At 29.8% G+C, this 12,530-nt stretch overlaps 1 pseudogene; it reads right to left on the bottom strand.

The window, feature by feature from the left end:
- Positions 1-11,596: 11,596 nt before the first annotated feature.
- LOC120594662 (uncharacterized) lies at positions 11,597-11,714 on the bottom strand (annotated as a pseudogene).
- Between the last annotated feature and the right edge of the window lie 816 nt (positions 11,715-12,530).

Consider the following 12,530-nt stretch of genomic DNA (forward strand, 5'->3'; position numbering starts at 1 on the left):
GACAGCCAAAATGGAGAGACAAAGAAACATGTCCCAAATAAAAGAACACAACAAAGTTCCAGAAAAGAAATTAAGCAAAATGGAGACAAGCAATTTATGGGATGTAGAATTCGAAACACTGGTTATCAAGATATTAAATGATCTTGAGAACTTTGACAGAGAGATAGGAAACATTAAAATGGAGATAGAAAATATGAAAAAGAACCAGTCAGAAATGAAGACAATAACTAAAATAAAGAATATATTAGAGGGAATCAACGGCAGATTAGATGAAGCCGAGATCTGAATCAGCAATTCGAAAGCTAAGGTAGCAGAAAACACCCAAAAAGAACAACAAAAAGAAAAAAAAAAGAATCCAGATAGTTTAAGGGGCCTCGTAGACAACATTAAGTATAATAACATTCACATCGTAAGGGTACCAGAAGGGGAAGGGAGAGAGCAAGGAATTAAAAAACTATTTGAAGAAGTAATGATGGAAAACTTCCCTAACCTAAAGAAGGAAATAGACACATTAGCCCAAGAAGTGCAGAGAGTTCCAAACAAGTTGAACACAAGAAAACACACACCAAGACACATCATAATTAAAACACCAAAAGTTAAAGAGAAGGAGAGAATCTTAAAAGTAACAAGAGAAAATTAGTTACCCACAAAGGAGCTCCAATAACACTGTCAGCTGATTTCCAACAGAAATTTTGCAGGTCAGAAGGGATTGGCATGAATATTTAAAGTGATGAAAAGCAAGGACCTACAACCAAGATTACTCTACCCAGCAAAGCTATTATTTAGAATCAAAAGACAAGAAAAAGCCAAAGGAGTTCATTAACACCAAACCAGTAATTAATGAAATGTCAGAGGGACTTTTTTAAGAAGAAGAAGAAAAAAGAAAAAAGATAAAAAATATGAAAAATGAAATAGCAATAACTACATATCTATCAATAATTACTTTAGATGTAAATGAATTAAATGCTCCAGTCAAAAGATAGGATAAAGAAACAAGACCTTTACATATGCTGCCTACGAGAGACTCACTTCAGATCGAAAGACACACACAGACTAAAAGTAAAGGGATGAAAAAGGTATTTCATGAAAATCCAAATAAACAAAGCTAGGGAGCGATACTTATACCAGATAAAAGAGCCTTTAAAACAAAGGCTATAACAAGAGACAAAGAAGGACCCAGTAATTCCACATCTGAGTATTTATTCATAGAAACACAAAACACTACCTTGAAGAGACATGTGCATTCATATATTCATTGCAACATTCTTTACAATAGACATGATATGGAGGCAACTGAGGTGTCTATCAGTGGATGAATGAATAAATAAGAGATGGTACATATACACAATGAAATATTACTTAGCCATAAGACAGAGTTAATTCTTGCCATCTACAAGAACATGGGATGGACCTAGAGGGTATCGTACTGAGTTGAGTAAGTCAGATAGAGAAAGACAAATGCCATATGATTTCACTTATATGTGGAATCTAAAGATCAAAATAAATGAACAAACAAAACAGAAACAAACTCATAGATACAGAAGAATACTTTGATGATTGCCAGGTGGGAAGAAGGTTGTGGGAATGAGTGAAAAGAGGGAAGGGCTTACGTACAAAGTGGTAGTGATGAAATAGTCATGGAGATGTAAAGCATAGCATAAGGAATATAGTCAGTAATATTGTAATAAGTATAAAGTAAGTTGGGTATTAGATTTATTGAGTGATCATTTTATAACTTATATAAATGTCTAATCACTATGTTATATACCTGAAGCTATTTTAATAATATGTATCAACTATAATTAAAAAATAAAAAATATATTAAAAAATAAAAAAATATTAAAAAATAAAATTAAAATAAAAAGCAACTGTAGAATATCATGTCAGCCCCATGGCTGCCTCTTAGAAACGAAGTATGACATGTGCCAAATGCTTGATGAAGCTTCTGCTAATCTGACTGCTTCTCTCAATGCATGTGCTATTGGATCAGAGTTGAGTGGGTAGGAGGAGGAAGTCTTATCTGTTCTTTTGTTACATACAATTATGGTGTCCTACAGGTTTGCAAACCTTAGAGCCCCTAAATTTTTATTCTTCCACATTCACTTTAATCCTAAAGCATGTTCAAGGTCAGAGCCTTTATTATTCTATTTGGCACTCTGGTTCAAATTAGATATAGGCATCGCTCTAGGAAGGTGCAACTTCTTAGCAAGGTTAAGCTTGGCTATTAAAAAGAGGTGTATTTTTAGTTTCTACTTATACCACCCATATCTAGACATATGTGAAATGCATCAACTTTATAACCAATTGAGACTGTTTGAAGTTCTAAATGTTAGATCAGGAGATAATTGCTGTCTCTACTGTACATTAGTCACAGAACCAAGCTTCCCTATTACCATCTAGATACTAACTTTGAACTTGGATTAACATTACAAACACACTGATTATGAAAAATTGAACATCAAAGGCTGAAGATCGAGAAAACCAACACTTTTTCTTTTAGGAGTCTTGTAGATGTCTATGCAAATTTTATCTCAACTCTTTCTTAACTTTAGAGTTTAAGATGAAAAGCACTATATGATTGAGTAGACATTTTCATATCAGTACAGGCCTTTTTATATCAACATTCCAAAGAGGGTATATATCAGTTACATGCAGTTTGGTCATGATTGACTCCCTTGAAAGAAAATCACATAAGCAAACAGAAGCAATCACCATCATCTAGAGGAAGACAACCTTAGTCAATAATCTGAGAATATTCATGTTCCCACAGGAATTCAGCTCTAAGGTAAAGATAGATTACAGGGCTGCTTTTATTCTCTGCCATTAATTATTAATTCTGACTCTTCTTATTTTGGTTCCACACTTGCCAAATATAATGTAGTTTCCTATGTCTGATTGCCAGTAGTGAAAGAGCTGGCCAATTTGATTTCAACTTTTGGTGACTGTAATATTTAAAATTATACATTTTATTTCAAAATAGGCATTTGAGTTTATACATGATCCCTTGGGCTTATTAGAAAAAAAGAAAAAGAAAAAACACTTGGTGTGAAGACAAAATAAAATAACTGTAGTCATAAAAGGTGAAGCAGCTTTTTCTTCCTAATAATCTAAATTGCTTATCATACAGACATGCCTAAAGAGAAAAGATGTTAGATGGTATTTGTCCTTCTACTGAGCACAGTAACATTCCTTCTGTATAGTCATTCTATCCACACATAGTTAGTTCTCTATTGCCATGTGACCAATCACTGTATCTATTAAAGATCTCTCCTGTGTGTGTATCGTCAACATGACATTATCTCTCATATTTGGAAAGCATTTCACTGATGACAAAACAATGTTCACACATAACATTTTATTTAATTCATACTGCACAATTAGTATTATAATTAGTATCTTACAGAGGAAAACATTTAAACTGAGTGGATAAGTGACTTTCTTGGTTTTCCAAGCCCACAAATGCCGAGATAAGGATTGAAATGTAAGAGATAAAAGTTACCATGACAAAGGCTCTGGAGTCTGAAATCAGCTCAGTGCAAAATAATTACATAAGATTACATATATAATCTTGTTTTTACTGACCTGTTTTATTCATATCCAGAAAGGTCAACATTAAAATGAGTTTTCTGTGTAACTTCCAAATGAAATTAATTTGCTTAAAGAATTATAAAAATCAATAAATATGTTGAAATTGTGATTTGTGTTTTCCTGTAGTAATCAAATGTTTTTTCACTCTCTAACTCTATTGATGTATCTAAAAAGAGAATAGTATTTAGACTATTTCTTCAAATGTCAACTAATTGTTTAAGCTTAGGAGAAAAATGAGAAAGAATACCAGTACTTATTTTCATAAAATTAAACAACTTTTGAAACGTATGCAGTGATGCATTTGCCTTCCCACAGTAAACATTCAGGTTTTCAAATTAGTAATGAATTTGTGTACCCATGACTATGGAAGACTGAAACTCTTAAATCCCATGGCTTTAAATCAACATTATGGATATATTAATGAGAATTCATGAAGAGTCAAGAAAAGTTAACATTTAATTGTTTTATACAAAATCAAGGATAAAATTTTCACTAGAAAAATACATATATTATCCATCATTCTATATAATTACCTTATAAATGCATTATTTATTGTCATAATTTGACGCATACTTTTTTGTTTTGGAAAAACTAGTACTTGCCAGCAGTGTTCCTACTACTCATCCGATGCTTCTCTTTATTTCTTTTCAGATTTGCATTATATTATATTAATTAATTCATTTATTCATTCTTTTATGTTTTTCTATTAAATTAATTCTCAGATATTGCTATAAACAGCAATAAAGGAAAAGAGTTTCTGCTCTAATTTAGATTATATTATAGAATTGATATGGCAAATCAACAAATATTAAGAATATTAGGGAACAACTCAGATTGAACATTAACACATTCTTGGTAAGATTCCTAAAAGGAACCATAAATTATACTAATGGCAGTAATTTAAAAAATATAAGTATAGTATTAAAAACAAATTACTTTTTCAGTACCTGTCATATAACATACATTTTACAGAACACCTAAAGCGATTGAAAACTCACAGCTATAGCAACATTTACATATAAAGATATAGATATAGATTTTAAAAAATTATAACAAATGTTTATTTGTTGCTCACGTCTAATTTAATTTAGTTCTTCTAAGTGGTAAATTAAGGATCCAAGCGGCTTTTATCCTGCACTTCCATCATATCATCAGAATACATTAATTCCATCTGCAGAGACTGAATTTATGGAAAGCAAAAAAGCACTTTCTTAACAGTCTCATACAAGAGAGTATCTTATTTTTGCTGTGTTCTACTGGCAGGTGACATGAGTCACTTGACATCCCTGATGTAATGGCTGCATATTAGGGATCATGAAAATACTTAGAAAACACTGTCCAATCTCTGGTAACCATATCTATATCTATCTATCTACCTACCTACTTATCATCTATCTATCTATCATCCATCATCTATCTAATTTTACTTCCCATTTTATGTGATAGTAATATTTTAATATTTAAATGTTTTTTTAAGACATAGTTCTCAAACCACTTTCCTTACATGTTTTAGTCCTCATGACTGCCTCTCTCAATCGAATTGCCAGCTATTTGGAAAATAAGTGGAAAGCTATACCCTGAATCTAATTTATTTTTCAATTATTTTACTGAGTTGTTATTTTCTTTGGTAGCTTTTTGCTTGGATATTATTTCAAATTTCACACTGTTTTGAAGACTAGTCCAAATAACTCCTGTACATTCTTACCAAGATTCACCAATTGTACCATTCTTGCACTATTTGTAATATTGCTCTGTCCCTCTTGTATCGTATATATATCTTTTGCATCATTGAAAATAAATTGGAGACTCTCTACTGCTTATCAAATATTCCTAAGAATATTTTGAAGAAAAATATACCTTTTCTCAAATAATTACCATGTAATAACAATTATGAAATCAATGTATTTAACATTAGATAACAAGATATTTCACACAGACATATAAATAACAAGATTACATAGGTATATAAAATATTCTTGATATATTTAAAATAAGATAAAATTGTTCTAAAAATTTTTGATTAGAGGTAAACTTTTATGCATTTACAGCCATATATTTCTTAGTATGAATATAATGCACTATGATTTGTACCCTCTTATTATTTTGTATTTACTTTCTTCATGAAATAATTAAATATTTGATAAAAATAATGTCATAATGGTTGCAATACGTTATACTGTTTCACAAAATATGTAACCCATATTACACTACTAAACAATTTATTTAAAAAATTTTTAAGATAAGAAATAATACCAAATGAACAGCATTCAACATAAACTTTTTTCTCACTTAATATTTTCTTAGAGCAAGTTATTGGAAGTAGAATTTCAGGTTAAAATATAACCACTCCTTAAAGACACATTATTTATTATTTATTATAAAATTGCTATGCAGAAATATATCTTTTGACACATTCACCAGTCACTGATGAGATTTCTTTTATTTCTTTTCAACTGCAAAAGTGTGATTGAAGAAAGCTAACACTTTTTTTTTCATTTAGAGAGAAAAAATAGAATATAATTAGAAGTCTCGGTGTGAAAAGCACTAGAAGTTTAGAATGCGAAAATTATATGAAATTTTGATCTATAAGAATTCAATAATATCGGAACAGGGTATGTGTGATAATTGCATGTAATCCAATTTATGTCACTTTTTTATTATAAGATTTTAAAAAATGCACAAAAGATTATATATATAATATATACATGTACCTATCACATATCTTAATCTATTACTATTATTTTGCCATATATAATATATTAAATATATATTTATATGTTAGATATTAATTTGAAGTGTTTTGCAAATATATTATTTGCAACAATATATTAAATATGTTAATTTAAAAATATATTAGATATTAATTTTAAAAAATATATTAGATATTAATTTGAAGACTTTTGCATATCCCTCTCTTGCTCACTAAAAGAAATTACCATCTTGCATCTGATCTTATCATGCCCATGGGTTTTTCGTAAATCTTACTTTATGTGATAATATCTAGTTGGAATACAGGATAATTTGCATGTTTTAAATTTTAACAAAATCAAGTTTGTTATTCTGTTGATATAATATTTAACTAGAATTATTGATGTATAATTTTGGCAAGTATTATATAATTGAATGTTTTTTATAGTATTCAATTGTTTAGTTGGACATTATGTGTTCTTTTAACTTTGCTAGACACTACCCACTTGCTCTTCAAATTTATTATAACCATTTACATTTCAGCAGCAGTTTCAAGGGCAATCCTCTTTACATTGTGTTGCCATGCCTTGAGAATTTTACAAACCTCATGTACCTCACTTAGATGGTAACTTCTTGTTGTCTTACTGTTTAATTGCCTTTCTCTGGTTACAGGGTGAGGAGTGCTGTGTGTGCATGTGTGTGTGCATATGCATGTGTGTGTGTGTGTGTGTGTGTGTGTGTGTTTTATTTTTTGACCACTAAGTTTTCCCCTTTTGTGCTTTTATTATCTATAATATATTTTGCCTACATTTTTATTTCTGTTGCAAAGTTTTTTTTTCCTTGTTGAATTTAGGTGTTCTTGATATATTTTGGAATATAATTCTCTATTAGTTATATCTCTGGCTATGTTGTCTCTCTGGCTTATTCATCTGTTATGCTGTTTTTGAACAAATTGTTCATTTTAGAGTTAACATATTTATGTCTATTTGATTACTGGCATTTTCATCTATTGTAAAAATTCTTTCCAACATTAGGGATATGTTTATTAAATACACTTCTTTCCCATTGTATGTAAAGATACATTTGTTGACATGGATCTCTTTCTAGCCTATTCAACATTTCCATTACTAATTCAAATATTACACATTTTTTAACTACTAGAACTAATTATATCTAGTTATATTGAACTTCATAATAAGCTATCCTGCTCATTTTGGATGTGATCTTGACTGATCTTGGCCCTTTTTTCTTCTTAGAATTTTAGGGCTTGCTATAAAAATCTATAGAAATAGACTGATTTTATTTATATTTATTTATTTGATATTTTTTGAATTTTGAGATACATTTGAAGAGAAAGAGGTCTTCAGTTTTGAGTTATTTTTCACTTTTTATCACTGATTTGTTTTGTTTATATTCTCTTTATACTGCGGTAGTGTCTCTAAATAGAAGATTAATCAAATTCCAATCTTCCTCATAATTATGTAGAACTCTATACAGTTTATGTTATTACTCATTTACCTTCTCTGTATCCTAGTGTGCTTTCAGAAATTTTTATTATATATAAGCAAAGAAAAATAATTCTATAGCATTCCATGATACTCATGCTTCCCTTTTGGTATCTCTCAAAGAGGAAAAGACAATTCCCCAACAGGACACAATACCCACATTCTGCATTCAATCTTGAAAGGTCCTGCAGTTTGACCTTTAAGCATTTGACTTAGGGTCACTTAGAAATTTGGCCCAAACTCAACGACCTTTAAATCTAAGGATATCTCTTGTGACTTAAGATCAACATATCTTTTTCCATACCCTGTCTTTCTAAACAATTCCCTACCACTTGAAGGACCTATCTCTACCACAGAGTTGCTAATTAATAAGATGACCCCCAAACTTCAGTCAGCTAAAGGAAGTCCCAAACCATGGCACCAAAGAGGTTTTTAACTGAATCGTTAAGATACATCAAAGACTACATTTAAATACTACTATAATCCTCATGGGTTTTAAAATGTCATTCTCAAATGCACCCAGGAGAGATCATTATCAAGATCCTAGAGCAAGGAAAACAAGAATGTAAAATACATGTGTATTTCAGTTTCAGAAATGTGCATTTCCTTCTTTGGAAAGTTTTCCTGGTTGCTTATTATACATCCTCCTTGTGTTGGCATACTGGGCTATGCATCTTCTATTCTGAGCACTGAATAATTTCCAACTAGATAACGAAATTCACCACAATTGACAAACCATATGGCCTGAATCCTCTTACAAGTTCAAAATGACTACCAAGGAAACATAAATCAACAAAGATGAATACATTTTAAGTAACTAGAAAACATGAGATTTTGTAGGTAAGGACATTTACTTATATCTGGTACAACAGTAGTCAAATTATGCCTGATTTCAGAGTCTTAATTCTTTACAGGGAATCCAATTTTTTATTTTTTTTGTCACTGATGTTTGTTTCAAAATATAAGCAAAAATAATAATGAAATATTAATAGAAACAATGGAGCTAAATTTTATTGAAATTTATTGAGGTGATAAATATATACATATAAAATGCTTGTCCATATATAATCTTATTTAAAGCAACAATGACTAAAAGATTTTTTCTGTATTTTTCTCATATTTACAAAATATACACATAAAAGCAAAGAAAAGGAAAAACTACAGTTATATAATTTACTATAAATAAGAAATGGCAGAATTAAGCTTGATATAGAATTATCACTTCACAAGGATCTGATTCTAGACCTTGGATTCTGGTCTAGAATCCAAGGTCTAGAATCATGATTTTTGATTGATTATAGATTACATATTTTATTTTATTAATTTTATAAAAATATAAGTCAGATCAAACCAAATGAATCAAGATAGCTTAAGTACTTATACATATTTTTGTCTTAAAATTGCTTTTTACATGTTGCTACTTGAGTATGGTTTAATTATTTTGTTCTGTACTTTCAGGCACATTGCAGTTTATGTTCTGTATTTTGCCTTTGTTTCATTTAGTAATAAATTCTCATTTCTTATTAAACAGTCCATGGCATCAAATGTTTTTATTAATGTTCTTTCATTCATTTTATTTTATACTAGGCCCTTAATTAATATCTCAATCTATCATTTCTCTGAACACTTTCAGCTCAGTTATTTCTCTCTGAAAACTTCTAGCTCAATCTTTTTCTTTCTCTTTCACAAAAAAATAAATATAATTCCTTCTGTTCTTTTAATTCTCAGTAATAATCTGGCTCAAAGATGCAAAAGCAAGTTCAAATGCTCCCTTTCTATGAAGACTTTGTTAAAACAACAAGAACCAGAATTATCTATATTCACACAGCTTGCTGTCTACATAATGTGACTTTATTGTTCCATTTTCTTTAGCATAATTTCACTGTTCCAGTAGATTCTTGCTCAGGAAAATAAATTCTATTACAAGAATTTCCTGAAAGACTCACTAAAAGTTTATGTATTTATCTTTTAAGTATAGTTAGTATACAATATTATATTAGTTTCTGGTGTATACTAATTCAACATTTCAATATCTTACAATGTGATTACCTCATTAAATCTAGTAATCATTTGTTACCATGCAAACTTATCACAATATTGTTAATGATATTCTTCTTTAACTTTTTCATCTACTCCTCCCCACCTCCCTTCCCTCTGGCAACCAGCAATTTAATCTCTGTTTCTAAAAGTCTATTTTTATTTTGTTTGTTCACTTGTTTTGTTTTTTCAGATTTTGCATATAAGTGAAACCATACTGTATTTGTCCTTCTCTGTCTGACTTATTTGACTTGCATAACACCCTCTTGTTTCATCCGTATTGTCACAAATGACAAGATTTCATTTTTTTATTGTTTTTCATTGTATAAATATACTACATCTTTTTTATCCATTTATCTATTAATGGACACCTAGGTTTCATCCGTATCTTGAGTATTGTAAATCATGCTGCAATAAACATAGGATGTATATATTATAATCAATGGTGAAAAGCTGAAAACTTTTTCTTTAAGATCAGAAGCAAGACAAGAATATCCACTCTCACCACTATTATTCCAAATAGTATCGAAAGTCCTAGCCACAGCAATCAATCAAAAAAAAGAAATAAAAGCCATCCAAATTGGAAAGAAGGAAGTAAAACTGTCACTATTTGTAGTTTACATGATACTACATATGGTCAAACATATGGTGACAGAAGAAGACTTGATTTTGGGTGGTAAACACACAGTGCAATATATGGACGATGTATTACAGAATTGTTTACTTGAATCTTTTATAATCTTATTAACCAATGTTATCCCAATACATTTAATAAAAAAAGAGAAGAAAACCCTAAAAACTCTACCAAATGGTAATATAAATAATATATTAATTCAGTAAAGTAGCAGGATATAAACTAAATGCATAGAACTGCTATGTTTCTATATACTAGTCACAAACAATCAGAAGGAGAAATTAAGAAAACAACCCCATTTACAATTATATCAGAAAAATAAAATACCTAGAAATAAATTTAACCAAAGGTGAAAGACCTGTACTCAAAAAACTATAACACATTGAAGAACAAAATTGTAGATGACACAAATAAATGGATACACAGTGCTCATGAACTGGAAGGATTAAATTGTTAAAAACTCATACTACCCAAAGCAATCCACAGATTCAATGTGATTTCTTTCAAAATACCTATATTTACCTCAGAACCAGAACAAAATATCCTAAAAATTACAAGGAATAAACAAAGACAACAAATAGGCAAAGCAATCTTAAGAAGAAAAGAATTGGAGATATCATACTCCTTGATTTTGTCACAGCTAATCAAGCCTTAATAGAATCAACAGACATTTTAATATCATGTACTGCTTGACCTCAGAAATTTGCCTTGTTTTTCCTCAAAATTATAAACTATTATATTATGACCTTTTTCCAATCTTAATCAAATCTCTCATAGCTAACTAAATGGAGCAGAAATAAATGTAAATAAGTATAGCGAAAATAAAATAACTGAATTCATTCACAACAAGTTATTCATTGATTTTAAAACTTTCTGTATTAATAAACAAATTATTTTAATTTGGATATTTATTTATCAGTTTCAAGCCTTTTTTGTATAGACAACTGTCTTTTCCTCTAAACTAAACTATATCAAATATCAATGCAAGAAGATACAAATATCAATGTCCAGAGCAAAAATGTTCTATTCTTATTTATTAAAAATGTGAATGAAAGCCAGATATCAGTTGTAATTCTCACTTTATTAAAGATAAGGGGAGAGGAGGGAATTGGGTAACAAAATGCTATAAAAATTTTTTTTTTCATACCTACAGCATCTGATATTCCTAGGTGGTCTCCCATCCAAGTACTAACCAGGCCCAACCCTGCTTAGCTTTCGAGATCAGAGGAGATTGGGCACGTTCAGGTGGCATGGCCGTAGATGCTATAAACCTTTTGAACAAAAGAATAAGTATCATTGTGTTCTTCCACAGGGCTCGGGGAAAGAGTGGGAGGGAGTGAGAACAACTAAACAATGATCATGATTTTGTAAATTAGACACATCTAGAGTTTGTAAAATTAGCAGTATTCTCCAATGTTATGGAAGGCCTACAGAAATTAAACATGGAAACAATTCACAGCAAACACAAAGAGAATTGAAAAAACACTTGTAAACAAAACAACAAATGTTATAAAAATACTGTTTAATACAGTTGAGGTTATGACAGCATCGAACCAGTATATTCAGAAAAATAATTATGATCAGAAAAATAAATTTTATAAAAGAATGTATATTATTTCTGACATAAATTTACAATCTGATATTTTTTGATGTATTTGCAGAATTGTACAGCCATCACCACAATCAATTTTATAATATTTGTATCACTTAAAAAAAACTTACTCTTAAGCCATCACCCCAGAGTCTCCCCATTAGTAAAATCCTAGTAACTGCTAATTTATCATCGATTTCCATAGTTTGGCCTACTCTGGACATTTAATATAAATGTAATCATATAATATGTGATATATACATATAATACAGTATGTTGCCTTATGTGTCTGACTTATATCTCAATATGTTTTCAAAGTTCTTCTATGTTATAACATGCATCAGCACTTTATTCACTTTCATGAAAAAGTTATATTAAATTATATGGATATACATTTTATGTAATACTTCATCAATTGATAGAGTTTGGGATATTTTTCACCTTTTGGTTATTATAAATACTATTGCTATGAATATATATGTACAAG

The sequence above is a fragment of the Pteropus medius genome, unplaced genomic scaffold (assembly GCF_902729225.1).
Source record: "Pteropus medius unplaced genomic scaffold, Ma_sr-lr_union100, whole genome shotgun sequence".
Lineage (NCBI taxonomy): Eukaryota > Metazoa > Chordata > Mammalia > Chiroptera > Pteropodidae > Pteropus > Pteropus medius.